This window comes from Chiloscyllium plagiosum, chromosome 4 (genome assembly GCF_004010195.1).
Source record: "Chiloscyllium plagiosum isolate BGI_BamShark_2017 chromosome 4, ASM401019v2, whole genome shotgun sequence".
Lineage (NCBI taxonomy): Eukaryota > Metazoa > Chordata > Chondrichthyes > Orectolobiformes > Hemiscylliidae > Chiloscyllium > Chiloscyllium plagiosum.
In genome coordinates this window covers 39,964,378-39,982,333 of record NC_057713.1, presented here as the reverse complement: position 1 = coordinate 39,982,333, position 17,956 = coordinate 39,964,378, and the positions used below count along the sequence as shown (strand labels likewise).

Genomic DNA, 17,956 nt, shown 5'->3' with positions numbered 1-17,956 from the left:
GTCGAAACGTTATCGCTATTTCTCTCCATAGATGTTGCCAGACCTCTACGGAACTTTGACAAAGAGTCAGTTACACTAGAAACGTCAGCTCTTTTCTCTCCTTACAGATGCTGCCAGACCTGCTGAGATTTTCCAACATTTTCTCTTTTTGTTGCTAGACCTGTTGAGTATTTATAGCAATTTCGATTTTGTTTCAGATTTCCAGCATCCAAAGTTCTTTGCGTTTTTTAAACCTACAGTGGTTCTCCTTTTCAAAACAAGAAAATAAATTTTATTTCAGAGGTCTGATGAATTGCCATCTAGAGTCGAAACCCTGGCCCATTGTAATTTCCAGCAATATTTTCGTTTTCAGTTTATTTCAGACCTCTTCATTTAGAAGTGTATGTTCTCTTGTTTTTTTTATCTGAGCCGATGTGGTCGTGGATAATCTCCTTTGATTTCTGTATTCTGTTCTGGTCTGATCACAGTTTGCTTGCTGCTTAAATTGTGATGTGATGGAGATGAGTCTGTGGAATGTGGTTTCCAGCCTTGGGTAACAGTGGTCTGCTCGGTGATGTAACCTCTTCCTCACGTGATGCGCTGGGGATTCCCTCGCGTCGACGTGATGACGCCACCGCCGCCGGATTGTGCGTACGAACGTCGCGGGCAACGGCTGGGCGCTCGCGATCCTGAGGCCAATTCCGTCGGCGCCATATTGCGATCCTCTGGGGACAGAGAAAGAAAGTGAGAGAGCCCGGAGGGCGAGGCGAAGGCAAAACTTTGGAGAGAAGCTAAGGGAGTCGACGCCTGCTTCAGGCTGAAGCGAACTGCACCCAGTTTGACGCCTGGCGAACTCAATGGTGAGCGAGGGGAGGCGGCCGTTGTCGTTTGTAGAAGTTGCGAGTCCACGCTGGCCGTTTGTGGGAATTTAAGTGAGAAGGAGGAGGACGAGGAGGGACTGCTGCCCCGCGTCCCCGGGAGCTTGGCGGAGCGGGGAGGAGAGCAGGGAGGACAGGCTCCGGGCGAGCGGTAACATCCAGCCAGTCCCGCCCGCTAAAAGGGTAGCGAAAATGGTCACCTCGGGAACTTATGTCCTGTCAGTGGTCGTGCTCCAAAGGAAAATCAACAATATTTGGGGGGCCGGGGGCGGGAGAGGTCCTGGGGCAGTCCTGAGTACCCGGGAGACGGGGTGGCTGTCCCGGTCCCCGTTTCCAGGGCATTCGGCTGTTGGGGATTGTTTTCCCGGGAAAAGTTCCTGGGGCTGTCGGTCCACTTCATTTCGTGAAATATTCACATGTTTTCGTCCACAGGCCGCGTTGCAATTTTAACGGAAAAAAACCGCTGTTCTTTGACACCTTCTGTGTCTTATAAGGGGTTCACTGGGGATCTGTTGCAATTCGCCTTGTGCCGGTCCCGAGTTAATTGTACTTTCAGATCATAGGCGTTGACTTTTCGTTTTCCCTAAAAAAAAAGTCGTAGCAGCAAGTCCTTGTTTTCTCAAGTTGTCGTTTCTGGGCGTATGCTTCTGGTCGAACTGGTAATGCGAGCTTTAGCTGCGCTTAAATTTGTCGGTTGCATCTAGCACTGGAGTTGTTCAGATTGAACGCCACTGTTTGAAATTGACACGCTTGCCGTCAAAAAATAAATTGTGTTTAAACATGTCAGGGTAAAAGGTACAGTGGTTGCCAGCACATATGTAATTTAAGCATCTCGGACAGAATGTTTTTTTAACTAACCAAGTTTCTACCGTGTCTCAACCTAATGTTAATTGAGGATCTGAATGTGAACTAAGTTATCCGGACTGAAATCAGGAAGCGCTTCATGCAAACGCTCGACCAAATTAGGGATTCAAAAGGCTGTGAATGTGACTTGAATTGGTCAAATCTGTCATAAAAAAACTTTGATGAGGTGCCGGTGTTGGACTGGGGTGGACAAAGTTAAAAATCACATAACATCAGGTTATAGTCCAACAGGTCTATTTGGAAGTAATTTTCGGAGCGCTGCTTTGTTAGGTAGCTAAGTACGTCCGAAAGCTAGTACTTACAAGTAAACGTGTTTGACTATAACCTGGGGTTGTGATTTTTAACTTCAAAAAAAAACTTGTTACCTGCCTCTATAGAGTTACTGAGCAAAGGCGGCTAAATGGAATTTCAGGTATGGATCTACTCCCATTTCCGTGTGTTTCAGTTTAACTATTAAATGTCATAAACAGTCAATTTATAATTATCCTTATTTCATGAAATTCAGTGTATTCATCTAGTAACACTTCTAATTTAGCAGAACTTTTGGAATGGCTTTTATTTGAAGCACATTAATACTAAAGAATTTATTTTTCTTAATTGAATTTCTTTGTCAAGTTAACATTTAAGTTTAAAATATTTACTTTGGAATTGTGAGTACTTCATTACGATCTTTTGTTCACCAGTGCCATTAAATTTAATGGATAAGGGATGGTTTATTGATTTTTTTTAGTGACTTTCTGAAGGAAACTTAGGATGTTTATGGGAATGTTTGCGATGCAAAGAGCTTGAGCTTTGTGGGTACAAAGTATATAATTTAAATGAATTTTTTTAATGCAGCATTGTTTCAGTTGTGTTCTTGATTGTTGTGATTGAAAAACTGCTTTACATGATTAGGTTTGGTTTGTGACATATAGTAAAACAAACAACTGTGGATGCTGGGAATTTGAAACAAAAAATGGAAATTGCTAGAACAACCCTGCACATCTGGCATCATCTGTGAAGAGAAAGCAGAGTTAATGTTTTGAGCCCACTGATCCAACCTCTCCTGCAATTTGTTTCTGTTTGAGATAGTAATTTAAATGTTAGTTAAGCTGCATTTGGAGTTTTTGTCCACGCCAAAGGTACTCTATAGATCTTTCATAAAATGTTTAAAAGCTTAACATCCTACAATTGATTTGGATTCTATTTTTCCTGTTAAAATTCAGGATAATTCCTAAGGCTCTAATTGTAACATAGGTACACTTATTAAATATTTATCTGGTGTTCTTCCTCCAAATTGTTCTAAAGTACATCCCTATTTCAGTCCGTGAGACTTGGTTACCATTCCCTGACCAGTCTTCATTTTTTCCTTCTGTAAAAATGTTTTGAAGCATTTTTTTGTGAAAGAAAAAGATAGTGTCTGGAAGGTGAGCAACTTCGTTGAGTCACTGGGATAATTTGTAGAGGAAGAAAGGTCAGAAAATTGATGATGGAAAGCACTCTGTGTACATGGTGAAACCAGATTATGCAGTCTTTCTCACAGCTTGCATTTCAAGATGTTCATAGAGATAGACTTGGGGGTGATGGTGCCATTAAAAATCAAATTAATCCGGCCTTTCTTTTATCGAAGGTAGTCACTACTTGCCGTTGCATGGAGTAATTGTTACCAGTTACTTGTTAACAAAAGCCTAAACGTAATAAAAGTTCTGTTGTTGGCTGGCATGATTTGTTTTATTATTAAAGGAGTTGCAAATTGAATTGCAGAAATGTCAGCAAGTGACCTGACATTGTCAAAGATTGAAGGTCATTCAGCCAACTAGTTGGTTCAGCCAAAGATGCTTGCCTCAGGATGTGATGAATGGCCCATAATAGCCATTGCCAAATTTTTTGCTTTGTGTATTTCTGACCAGGAGATGATTTTGCTGTTGAATTTCCACTGGTTTTGATTTTAAGGCTGCTTGGTTCTATTCTTAGTCAAATGGTATTGAGTGTGGTTACTATTATGTTTCTGGATGTTTAGCTGTTGTGCCCATGTCTGACTTAATGAACTTTGAGATCTAAACTCTAGTAGAGTCAGTAGAGAGAGACTTTTAAGTGTGTACCTGTTGCTTGATGGTGCTGTCATTGACTCCTTCAGTTGCTTTACTTGTGACCCAACCTTGTAGCTGACATCTCCATACCTGGAACAATTCCAGTGAATCTTCTCTCAACCTGTCAAAAGTTCAAAACTACTTCCTAAACTATGGTGATTAGCAGAGTTGCAGCACCTGACTTATGCTCTAACCCAAACTTTATAAAATTTTGACTTAACTTCCTTAGAATTGACTAGGCTACCAGTGTGGTCTTTCACCTTCAAAGACTGATAAACATAAACCCTCAGTATGCTCTGTTTCTGCATGCTCAGTAGAACTGTCAATTAGTTTGTTTTGCCTCATGTCTCTTCTGCCAAATACATCACCTTTCACCTCTTGATTTTGAATTCCATCTGCCATTGTCTGTGTGTTTTAATAATATATCTTGTCTGATAGCTGATTAGTATCATCGAGGTTTGACACATCTCGGTTTGGCATAATGAATATTTAATTTTTAACTGTATTCTGCAAACTAAGCCTTTTATCTGTGTCAAAATAAAAGCTGTGGCTCGAGCATCGACCCTTAGGAAATACCACTCTCAATCATGCTGCAGTCTGAAAAAGATTCATTAACTATCTATGATCCCAGCTGATATTGCTGGACAAGTTGAATTCCAGATTGAATTCTGGCTATCCTGTATCATATTTTGGTTTGCTTCAGTTTTAATGAAGTGGCCTCTTGCATTGTGTTGTAGAGTTGAAAAAAGAAATGAAGATAGAATAATCCAAGCAATTTACTCGGAACAGAAGTTCATGCATTTTTAACTACATAGTATATGTATAATCACATTAATACCATTAATATGTACAATCTCATTAATGTCAAAATGCTACTTTATAAATGAAGAAAGTTATTAGGTTGGGTATAGAACCCAAAAGATACGTCGCATAATATCCAAAATTGTTACTCTGCAGTACTCATGAGTCCAAGTCCCTAACAGCTTGTTGGTTTCTTTCACTTGTGACTTCACCTTATGAATTTGAACTGCCTGTAGCTTATTCCTGGAGCTATTGTAAACCTCATCTTAAATGTAGGCAATAGTCAATAGTCCACTTTAAATAACCTCTTCTAGGTTTTATCCCAATATTTTTGACCTGGGGTAAATCTTAACTCTTTACTCTGCAGTAACCTACTTCATTATATCCTTTCCTTCCCAGGATTGCTTGTTTACAGACGTCTTCATCCAAGGACTTATAGAGCATGGAAACAGACCTTTCAGTCCAACTCGTCCATGCCGACCAGATATCCTAAATTAATCCAGTTCCATTTGTCAGCATTTCAACCATATCTCTTTCAATCCTTTGTATTTATATCCATATCGATGCCTTTTAAATGTTGTAATTGTACCAGCCACCATCACTTCCTCTGGTAGCTCATTCAATACAAGCACCATCCTCTCTGCGAAGCGGCCCTTAGATCCTCTTTTAAATCTTTCCCTCTCACCTTAAACCTATGCCCTCTAGTTTTGGACTCCCCCACCAGGGAAAAGGCCTTGGCTGTTTACCATATCCATGCCCCTCATGATTTTATAAACGCCCATAAGGTCACCCTCAGCCTCCGACCCTTCAGGGAAAATAGCCAGAGCTTATTCGGTCACTCCCTATGGCTCAACCCCTCCAACCTGGCAACATCCTTTGTAAATCTTTTCTGAACCCTTTCAAGTTTCACAACATCATTCCTATTGGAGGGAGACCAGAATTGCGCACAGTATTCCAAAAGTGGCCTAACCAAGTGCTGTACAGCTGCAACATGACCTCCCAACTCCTACATCCATGTACTGACTAATAAAGAAAGCATATTGAGTGCCGCCTTCACTATCTTATCTACCTGCACCTCCACTTACAAGGAGCTATGAACCTGCACTCCCAAGTTCTCTTTATTCAGCAACACTCCCTAGGGCCTTTACATTAATTGTATGACACCCCGGTTCACCTTTCCAAAATGCAGCACCTCGCATTGATCAAAAATAAACACCATCTGCCACTGTTCAGCCCACTTGGTCCATCTGCTCAAGGTCATGTTACTGAGGTAACCACCTTCGCTGTCCACTACACTGCCAATTTTGGTGTCACCTGCAAACTTACTAACCATACCTCTTATGTTCACATCCAAGTCATTTATATAAATGAAGAAAAACAGTAGACCCATTATGAATCCTCATGGCAGACTGCTTGTCTCAGGCCTCCAGTCTGAAAAGTAACTTTCCACTATCACCCTCTGTCTTCTACCTTCAAGCCAGTTCTGTATCCAAATGGTTCACTCTCCCTGTATTCCAGTTTTTCTAATCTTGCTAACCAGTCTACCATGACCCTGGGAAACTTTGTCGAATGCCGTACTGAAGTCCATATAGATCCCGTCCACCACTCTGCCCTTAACAATCCTCTTCGTTACTTCTTCCAAAAACTCCAATCCAATTATAGGACTGAGCAAAACTAAAACAAAAAATAAAATCTCTCAAAGGTATGGGTATTTCCCTTAGAAAATATTCTAAGTGGCAGAAATCATTATAACAGACCTTAAGGACCGATTATTTACCTGGCTGGTTTGTGAAACGATTGTAAGGTAAGCAAAAATCTATTAATTCAAAAGCTGGACCTTCAAGATTGTTGAAGAGAAATCACCATGGTTGCAGAAATATTCTGAAGTTAATTTTTAGCATTCCACACAGCGTTCATTACACATTTACAAAATCTCTCAATTTACATCCTACATGACTTAGCCTTGTTTGTCCTTAAACTTTTTTTAAAATTAAGCTGATTCCCCATTCCTTATGTTTCAATTATGGTAACCAGACTTTGCGAAATGCTTACTAAAATCAACACATCCATTGTGTTGCCTGCCTTTCTTAAATCTTTTGCTACTCATAAAATAATTGAATTAGATTACTAAAAGATCATCTCTCTTTTTCAAATCTTAAATTGGTTCTCTTTATTGGACTTGTAGAAACAGAAAAATAGAGCAGTTATAGACATTAGCCTGCTACACCATTAAGTATGATTCAAGCTTATCAATCAACTCTACTCTGTTTCTGCCTTCTCCCCATACCCTTTACTCCCTTCAGCCCTGAGAACTGTATCTCATTTTTAAAAACCTATTTTGGCCTCAATTGCTTCTGTTGCAGAGAATTTCACAGGCTGACTGAAGAAATTTCTCCTTGTTCCAGTTCAAAATGGTCTACTCTGTATCTTCAGACTAGGATCCCGGTTAGGAACCATTTGGTTATCGGGAGCATCCATTCTATGTTTGTGCTGTCTTGTCCTGTTAGGTTTCGACAAGATACCCCTCATTCTTCTAAACTCTAATCAATATAGTTTTAACCAATCCAGTCTCTTTTCAAAGGTCAGTCTTACTATCCCAGGAATCGGTTTGTTAAACCTTTCTTGCTCTCCCTCTAAAGCCAGAACATTCTTCCTTTTCATATGTTGGGCTCTTTTCCTGAGGTTTCACATATGAGATGTAACTCGCACACACCAACTTTTGCAAACAGTTCAAGTTTATTAAAGCTTGTACAAGCTAGGTGGCCCCCTTTGGCCCTCTTTGCAGGCATGCGAAATCAAGTCAAAGTAAGGCCCTGAACAAACCTTTAACCAGGTAAATTGGCCATGCTGACAGATGCTCTGGCCGCTCCCCCACAGTCACCTGCCACTCAAGACAACTCAGTTACTCTGTCATGTTACCCCAGGTACAATGGCAGGATGAGATCATCCTCAGAGATAATGCTAATGCCCTAACCCTAGGGACTCGTTACGATTAGATTAGATTCCCTACAGTGTGGAAACAGGCCCTTCGGCCCAACGAGTCCGCACCAACCCTCCGAAGCGGAACCTACCCAGACCCATTCCCTCTAACTAATGCACCTAACACTATGGGCAATTTAGCATGGCCAATTCACCTGACCTGTACATCTTTGGACTGTGGGAGGAAGCCGAGCATCTGGAGGAAACCCACGCAGACATGGGGAGAATGTGCAAACTCCACACAGACAGTCACCCAGGAATCGAACTTGGGACCCTGGTGCTGTGAGGTAGCAGTGCTAACCACTGAGCCACCGTGTCGCCCAGTGCAGACGATTTCCTGACTGTGATTCCTCAAGACAATGCAGGTGCAACATACCTCTGGCCAGAAAGCAATTCTGGATGGAAGAGTTTGCATTATAGTCTAACTTGACAATAGCAGGGGAGTAATAGCAAATGACTGTCGAGATGAAGTGTAAATTACAATGGATAGTCATCCGCATTCTTTCATTGTTATCCCCACCCAAAGACAGTGCGATTTAACCCTTTAATATTACATTAATGTCCAGAGAGACATTCACATTTAATCTTTTGACATAAGGAGATCAAAACTGCATGCAATATTCCAGGTGGTCTCACCAAGGCCCTATACAAGTCTGATTTCTTCAAATGCCTTTTTAAAAAATTCTGTTATTGTTTTCAAACCTTGCCTTTGATGTCAAACTGACTAACCTGTCATTACTAGACATCTTCTTGACACCCTTTGTTTAACAGAGGTCAGTGTAGTCGTTTTCCAATCCACTGGAAACACCTGTATTTACAGAAGAATGGACGAATATAGAAAGTCCTGACACTATGTCCACTTCCTCTTGGTAAACTGAATGCATCAGATACATATCCTCTCTAGCATATTCAGCTTTTCAGCAGGTCCTTCCTATCAGATTTCACCCTATCTAATTCCTAAAACATCTCTGCTACTACAAATATTGAGATTCTTCATTCTTAGTAAACCCAGAAATAAAGTTCTCCCTGAGTATTGCAGCCTTCCCTGATGCCTATAAGTACTTAGCACTGTCTTTGTCGGTGGTGCCACCCAACCCTTACCTGCTTTGTATTTACTTGTGGTAGAAATAAAATTAATTTCATTACGTTTTTTGTTTCTTATTGATTCCTCACTAGTTTTATTTTCGTCTTCTTTTAACATCTCGATGTTTGTATTGGGCTGGTCCTTGCTTGAAGAATTTATCTGACATATAGTGCACATACATCTCGTATCATATTTTATATTCCCCTTATTTTTGTACTTAATAGAATGTAATGGCATGTATCTAAGAAACTTAGATTACCATTTCTTTAATTCACTGTACCCTCTTCAAAAGGGATTTATGTATTTATTTGAAGGGAAAGATATGTAGTTCCATGGGAGAGAGCATTGAGCAGTGTTCTTTGCAAGGCATGACACTGGCACAATATGCTGAATAGTTAAGTTCTGTCCTAATTAATTCATTCTTGTTTAGGACTAATGCTGTACACACAGTCCACAATGTACTGGAGTTTCACTTGCTGCCTTGATGATCAAGGAGTGGGAAGTCTGACAGTACTGCTGCTAACAGAATCATATAATATTCACTGCCTGGAGGATTGTGGTGCAAAGCTGTGTTTCCAGGCTATAAAAGAGGCCTTAGAATATTAGAAGCTGAAGCTTTTCTTCATCTGCTCCTAAGGATGTAAGGAGCAGGTTTGAGAAAAGCGACAGTAATTTATCAAGCATGGGAAAACAAGGCTGATTGGTTGGGCCATTATTGGCATGGAGAGAATACTTAAATATTCACCCATGGAATGTTGTTGCTGGCTGAGTCAAATTTATTGCATCTAGTTACCTTTGAGAAGATGGTCAGTTGTTGCTTTGAACTGCTGCAGTCTGTGTTTTTAGGTGGACCCACAATACTGTTAAGGAGAAACTTCCGGAATTGGAGTATTGAAGCAGTGGCAATATATTTCCAAGTCAGGATGGTGAGTAGGTTGTGGGTGAAATTGGAGGTTGTGGCATTCCCAAGTATCTGTGGCCTTTTCCTTCTATCAATTTTTATGGTGGAAGACACTTCAAGCATTCCTTTTAATACGAGAGGATACATGGGAGGAGTTAAGTAGCATTGTCCTCATCGGTAATGAAGTAATATTAGTCAAACTAGTGGGGCTAAAGGCAGCAAAGTCTCCAGAATAGAGATAGCAGATGAGGTAGTGGATATATTAGTTGTAACTTTTCAAAATTATTGGATTCTGGGTAAGTTCCACAGCATTGGGAAAACTATCAGTGACACACCTATTTAAAAAGGGAGGAAGATAAAAAGGTAACTATAGATGGATTAGTCTAACATCTATTGTTGGGAAAGTATTGGGATCAACTGTGAAGGAAGTAATACAGAACACTTGCGAAATCATCTAACCAAGCAGAGTCAATTTGACTTCATGGAAGAGAAATAGTGTCTGACGAATCTGTTGGAGTTTTTCAAGGAAGCCTCAACTCGAGTGGATAGATGTGTTGTATTTGGATTTCAAGATGACATTCAATAATGTACTTCTCAAAAGGTTATATTGTAAGAGCCCACTATTGGCTGTAGTATATTGGCATGGATAGAGAATTGGCCGTGGGCCAGAAATGGCAAGTGGGGATAAGGGGTTCTTTTCCAGGTTGGTAATCCGTGGCAAGTGGGGTTCCATAGCAATCAGTGCTGGAACTCCACCTGTTCACAAGATATATCAAAGACCCGGAGTAATAAAATGAAGGTACTGTAGCCAAATTTGCAGATGCTAAAGAAAAAAGTGGCGAGGTAGGTAGCGACAGGGATACAAACAGTTTACACAGAGATATTGATGGGTTAAGAAGCAAAAAGATGGCAAATGGAGTATAACATGGAAAAATGCAAAGTTCATTTTGGAAGGAAGCACAAAAAGGTGTTGGAGTATAAGAGTAGGGAAGTCTTACTGCACTCATACGAGGTCCTGCTGTGACCACATCTGGACAACTGTGAGCAATTTTGGTCCCATTATTCAAGGAAAAATATTTTATTGGAGGCAGTGCAGAGAAAGTTCACCAGGATGATCCCTGGTAGGAAGAGATTAGCCTTTGCTTATAAGTCAAACAGGATGGACTTTACTCATTGGAATTTAGAAGAATGAGAAGTGATCTCCTCAACAATTAGAACTCTGAAGCATCTTGACAGCATAAATGTGAGAGGATGTTTCCCCTCATGGGAGAGTCTAGGAGCAGGCATGGTTCCAGAATAAAAGGATGCCAATTTAAGACTGAGATGAATTTTTTCGAGGGTTGAGAGTCTTTAGAATTCCTTACCACAGAGAGCTGTGGAGGCAGAGTCCTTTTGTATATTTAAGGCTGAGACAGATTGTTAGTCAGTAGCAGAATTGAGGGTTATAGGGAAAGGGCAGGAAAGTGGATGTGAAGAATGCCATCAGATCAGCTATGATCTTATTGAATGCGGAGCAAGCTTGAGCTGTTCCAATGGTCTTATTTTCATGGTTTGGAAAGTGCTGTCTAATAAGAAGAAAATCAACTGCTGGTCCAAACTCTTGGATAAGGCAGGTAGACAGGTGGATTCTGATTACTCACGTATTGCTATGTGAATGCAGTAGAAATTGGCAGTCTTCGTAACCCTCTTGTCATAAAGTTATGCAGAAATTTCTTTGTTTTTGTAAGACAGGATATATATATTTCACTGAGTGGCTGACTGATGATCTTAAGTTGATTTCTAGTGTAACTTAGTACTGTTGGATTATTTAGTGATTTTCACTGGCAGAATTACATCTAATAGTATACACACTTAACTGAGGCTTACAACCATGGCCAATGTTGAGTATGCTATTATGCCTGTGGCGAATGTTCAATGGGGCATGTTGCTTAAAATGGTCAGCTAGTCACTGGAACAAATGACCTACAGACCTGACAGCACACCAGCACTGACATGCATTTGATTATTCATTTGTATGATAGGCAGAATGTCATTTTGGCTTGATGGTAGCATCTTGTTTAAACTAGCAGTGTATGGGAGAAGCATGAGACAACTTGTTTCTCCTGTTCAATTTATTGCGACACTTTCCCTTTCTGTGACAACCAGAGGTAGAGTGAGCACCGCTCAGGGCCAAAAGTGGTGAACGTGGGCTCTTTGGTGGGGTTTTGCAATATAAACTGATCCTCTGGTGTTGGAATTTGTATTATGCAGGATAGCTTTAATACTCCCTGACTTAGCATTAAGCCTACACTGAGCAGATGGCTATGGCCCTGTTGACAAGATTATCAATAAGTTATTGTATCATTTGTGGAAATGTAGGAATCCTAACACACATTGCCCAGTGAACGTCGGTTCTCGGCTGATAGTACTTCAGATCCCACTGATGTTCCTCTGGAGGAACAGTTAATTGTTCTTGCTGCATCATCCTATTAATAATAGCCCATTGTGTAAATGGTTTCCCTTTTTAAGTCTGTCCCTTGCATAGTCTGGATGAATGCAAGATGAGAAAGCTTCGATTTTGTTTTTTGTCTCCTTTTTAGTTATGTTGAGGTTCTGTACTACGAAGCAATCGTTAATCATAAAATAGTTACAATGTGGAAGAAGAATGTTGTGCATGTTTGTACATGCTGTCTCCCTGCAAGGGCAATTCAGCTTGTCCAGCTCACCATATACTTTTCCTGTCTTGCTACTATTTCTTTCCTTTCAGATAATTGCATAGTTCTCTTTAAAAAGCTGCAATTAAGTTGCCTCTAACACACTTTTCAGGCAATGCACTCCAAATCCTAATCATTGTGTGTGTTTTAATAAAAAGAAAAAACTCATTTTTGGTACTATTGCCATGACCTTAAATTGGTGTCTGGTAATTCTTGGTCTCTGCTCACCCTATCTACTTTGCCCATATTCCTCCATGAGTTTGAATATTGATATCAATTCCAATATTGATATCAATTCCTCTTGATCTTCTCTTCAAGGAGAACAACTCTAATGCTCCTCTACGTCCACAAATCTGAGATTCCTCATGAAGAGCTTGTGCTTGGATTTCTCCTGCTTCTCAAGTGCTGTCTGACCAGCTGTGCTTTTCCAGCACCACACTTTCGACTTGTGCTAAATTGCCCATTGTGTTTGGGGATGTGTAGGTTAGGTTCATTAGTCAGGTGACGTATAGAGTAATAGGGTGGGGGAATGGAACTGGGTGGGTTGCTGTTTGGAGGGTTGATGTGGACTTATTGGGCCAAATGGCCTGTTTCCACTTTGTAGGGATTCGATGATCCCAAACCTTGGTCGCTGGATTATTAGTGCAGTGACACGACCAGTATACTGCAGCTTGCCCAGTTGAAGCTGATATGTTTAGTTAATGGATGTAAGTTTGTTTGCTGAACGTTCGTTTTCAGACGTGCTGAGCTGAGACAACTGAAAACGAACCTTCCAGCTCAGTAAGCAAATTTACATCCAGAACCCAAACCTGAGTTACAAATCTACTCAAAACTTGCCTAATTAATTAATATTATCATTATTAAGGATTTATTAATATCTCCTTCCTTTTACCTGTTTTGATTCTTGAGAAAACTCTTCTTAACCATTATCTCAATGTGCTCTGCAGCCTTCAATAATTTGTGCACTTGTACTCAAGTCCGTGTATTCCTACATCCCATTATAAATTGCATCCTTTTCTTTTACATTGTTTATTCCTCCTCCTCCCTATCAAAATCTATCTCTTCATACTAGTCTGCACAAAATTCTACCCACTACATGCTCAGCTACCCATTTCATTATCTTGTCTGTGTTCTTTTGTGGTCAGTCACAAGTTTAAGATGCATCCAAATTATAACATGAGCAAATACTGTATTGAAGTTAAACCCTTCACACACAAGGTCATTAATGTAGGTTAAGAAAAGCAATTATCCTAATTCCAATCCCTGAGGGAAATCACTATATACTTTCCTCAAGTCTTGAAAAACAACTATTCATCATTACTGTTAGCTGTGACTGCAAAAGTTGTATCCCTGCCGCCACATCTAATCATTTCCATAGCTTTGTGAAGGTGCTGGTGTTGGACTGGGATGGGCAAGGTCAGAAGTCACATGGCACCAAGTTAAAGTCCAACAGTTTATTTGAAATCACAGGCTTTCGGTGCACTGCTCCTTTATCAGGTGAATTGCTTCCTTTTATTTTACATGATTTATTTCTCCACCTACCTGTCAAAATCTACCTCTTGATTCTAGTCTGGACGAGTCACTTAATGAAGAGCAGTGCTCTGAAAACTTTTGATTTAAAATACACCTGTTGGACTATAACCTCGTGTGCTATGATTTCTGACTTTGCCATAGCTTGTTTCACTTCTATCCTCATCTTTCTTTTATCTTTTGATAGTTTCCTGATTTATGTTCCTACCTGTTCAAGCTTAACTTGGCACCTCTGCCTATCTGACGTCTGAGTTTTCTGATTGTTTCTGGTTATCTGATGTGTACGTTTTTGCTTTGGTCAGTTCCACTTTGCCAATGTTGAGTCTTCAGTTCGTCGTCTCCCAGCTCTAACCATAAACGGGTAACAAAAATTGTTACTTTTTAAAATTCAGTTCAGCCGACCATTAGTCTTTATGCTCCTGTTAAGACCCATTGGTATAGTGTATTGTTTATTAGCCTTGATGTTCTGAGTTGTACCAATGTTCTTTTTTTTAAAACAGAAGTACAATGTCCCAATTTACCTGACTTTCAGACCGAAGTATAAACAGTTTTCAGTACTGATCAAGAATTATTGTTTATTACAAGTAATTAGACAATAGTTATAATTAAATAGATGTAAACCCTTGGCATATAAACTATTAAATAAAATTCTAATCCCCTTAAACGAGCCTGTGCACAGATGAACAAATAGAGAAAATAGATTATGGGAGGTAGAAAAACTAGGATGTCAGTTCATTGGAATTTGTTTCCCAATTCTGTTGTTGAGGTGATCCTTCTTTGACTGGCCAGACCCCTTGTTCAGATATCTTTCTCTGTATGCTTCCGTTGGCTTGTAAGAAGTATAGAATAACTGATTCACTTGGAAAACGTCTCTGATTTATCAAATCAGAAGTTATAGCGGAAGCCCTGTTGCAGGAAAGTTAACTAGTTTTATTCAGATTTGAACTGAATTTTTGATAGAGAACAGTAGCTTCTAGGCTGGGACAAGGTTTACACTTTTTTTTTCTCTTTTCCCACTGTTTCTCTGTGACTTGTTTTCAACTCCAAGCTGCTCAGCCACCTGAGGATGAGTCACAGTTGTTAGCAAGCAAAAGGTTTCAGGCATCAAAAACTTACTCGTCTGTGGACCATAGAGTCATAACGATGTACAGCATGGAAACAGACCCTTCGGTCCAACCCGTCCATGCCGACCAGCTATCCCAACCCAGTCTCGTCCAGCACCCGGCCCATATCCCTCCAAACACTTCCTATTCGTATACCCGTCCAAATGCCTCTTAAATGTTGCAATTGTACCAGCCTCCTCCACGACCTCTGGCAGTTCATTCCATACACGTACCACCCTCTGCGTGAAAAAGTTGCCCATTAGGTCTCTCTGATCTCTTTTCCCCTCTCACCCTAAATCTATGCCCTCTTGTTCTGGACACCTCAGGAAAAGACCAATTGCAACTTATTTCTAACAAGAGCTGTATCTGTACAAACCCTCTACTCCAGACCATCTCCAATTTAAGCTGCAATTTCTGCTTATTCAAATAGTTGTTTGCCATTGGTATCATAGTTATTTGGTATCAGCTGTCATAAGTATTAGGTTATTTGCTTTCAAAATTGCAGCCTTTTGCTTTCAAACCTGGTTTATAAAGCAGTTCTTTTCTGTTTCAGTCCCCACTTTTAAAAAACAGAAACAAGGATACACAATATTCCACTCTAATTGAACATCTTCCATCAGTCCAGGACTCTTCTCGGCAGCACTTTTAATCACTGTAACGCTAAACCTGACATTAACCCTGACCCTAACCTTGACCCTAACCCGGACCCTAACCCTGACCCTAACCCTAACCCTCACCCTATCCCTAACCCTAATCCTAACCCTCACCCTAACTCCCTTATTCCTACGTTCATTCAATTAAAGAAGCTGCATACGTTCAATTCAATGAGTAGAGCTACTCACATTCATTCAATGGCACAGGTTTCACTCATTGTCTCTATCAAACTGCACACGTTCACTACATGAACCAAACTGCCCGTCTTAATTCAATGAGTAGAGCTCCTCCCATTCATACAATGAGTCAAGCTCACCGTTTTCGTTTAATGAAACAAACTGCAATCATTGAATCATTCAATCAAACTACAACCATTGATTCAATGATTCAAACCATATTTGTTACAATGGAACAAACCTAACTCCCTTATTTATTGAACCAAACTGCATACGTTCATTCAATGAAAGAGGCTGCACTTGTCAATTCAATGAGTAGAGCTACTTACATTCATTCAATGGCACAAGTTTCACACATTGTCTCTCTCAAACTGACCGTCTTAATTCAATGAGTAGAGCTTCTCTCCTTCATTCAATGAGTCAAGCTCACCGTTTTCATATAATGAAACAAACTGCACTCATTGATTCAATAAATCAAACCTTATTCCTTGTTTCAATGGAACAAACCTATCTCCATTATTCCTACGTTCATTCAATGAAAGAAACTGCACACGTTCAATTCAATGAGTAGAGCTACTCACATTCATTCAATGGCACAAGTTCACTCATTGTCTCTATTAAACTGCACACGTTCAGTACATGAACCAAACTGCCCGTCTAAATTCAATGAGTAGAGCTTCTCTCATTCATTCAATGAGTCAAGCTCACCGTTTTTATTTAAGGAAACAAACTGCAATCATTGAATCATTCAATCAAACGACAATCATTTATTCAATGAATCAAACCATATTTGTTACCATGGAACAGACAAAACTCACTTATTTTGTGAATCCTACTGGACTTGTTCATTCAATGAAACAGACTGCAGATGATAATTCAATGAGCAGATGTAATCTCATTTCTTCAATGCCACAAGCTTCACGCATTGATTCAATCAAACAAATTGCACACATTTAGTTCATGAAGCAAACTGCATTTGTCCATTCAATGAATACAGCTACTCTCATTTATTCAATACAGCTACTCTCACTTCCATTCAATTATACAAATTGCATTAATTGAATCATTGAATCAAAGTACGATTATTGATTCAATTAATCAAACCATATTCCTTGTTTCAATGGAACAAACAGAACTCACTTATTTAGTGAATCCTTCTGCACTCATACATTCAATGAAACAGACTGTACATGATAATTCAATGAGTAGAGGTTCTCTCATTCGTTGAAAGTCACATGCTTAACGTATTGATTCAATCAAACAAACTGCACACATTTAGTTCATTAAACGAGTTCATTGAGCTTTTCTCTTTCATTCAATGCCTCGAGCTTAACGCTTTAATTCAATGAAACAACCTTCATTCATTCATTCATTCATTCATATTTCAATCATTGATTCAAAGAACCAAATGTAATTCATTGATTTAATTGTACAAACTTTACTCATTTGTGGAGTGAACTTAACTGCATTCATGCAATTAATGAATCAAACTGCAAACATTCATTCGATGAGAAATACTGCAAGTCCTATCCCAATGAATCTAGCTTTTGCCATTCATTCACTGAAAGAAACCGCATGCGTTCATTCAATGATACAAACTGTATGCATTCATTAACTAAAACAGACAGCACGTATTAATTCAATAAGTACAGCTTTTCTTGTTTATTCAATGTCTCGAGATTAGCACTTTCATTCAATGAAACCAACTGCATTCATTCAATCATTGAATCAAACTGCAGTCATTGAGTCAATGAATCAAACAGTATTAATGGATTCAATCAAATAAACTTAACTCATTTACTTCGTGAATCAAACTGCACACATTCATTCAATGAAATGCACTGTATGTCCGAATTAAAAGAGTAGAGCTCCGGTCAGTCATTCAATGCCACGAGCAAAACGCATTCATTCAATGGAGCAAACAGCATTCATTTCCTCAATGATACAGACTGCATGTCAGAATTCAATTAGTAGAGCTTCTCTCATTCATTCAATGTGTCAAGCTTAACGCTCTCATTCAATGAAACAACCTGCATTCATTGAATCATTGAATCAAACTACAATCATTGATTCAATGAATCATGCATTATTCCTTGTTACAATGGAACAAACCTAACTCCCTTATTTAGTGAACAAAAGTGCATACGTTCATTCAATGAGAGAGGCTGCACTTGTCAATTCAAAGAGTAGAGGTTCTTTAAAGCGTTCCATGCCTCAACCTTAACGCATTGATTCAAACAAACAT

At 39.6% G+C, this 17,956-nt stretch overlaps 1 protein-coding gene across 2 annotated transcripts in view; it reads left to right on the top strand.

Annotated features, from left to right (window-relative positions):
* Positions 1-417: 417 nt before the first annotated feature.
* plekhf2 (pleckstrin homology domain containing, family F (with FYVE domain) member 2) overlaps positions 418-17,956 on the top strand; it is a 44,955-nt gene continuing 27,416 nt past the window's right edge. Inside the window, exon 1 of one of the 2 annotated variants that reach the window (XM_043688026.1) lies at positions 418-839. The gene's annotated coding sequence lies outside the window, so the exon portion shown is untranslated. Of the gene's footprint in view, positions 840-5,662; positions 6,396-17,956 lie in introns of those variants that run through there. The other variant, XM_043688027.1, reaches the window with a different exon arrangement.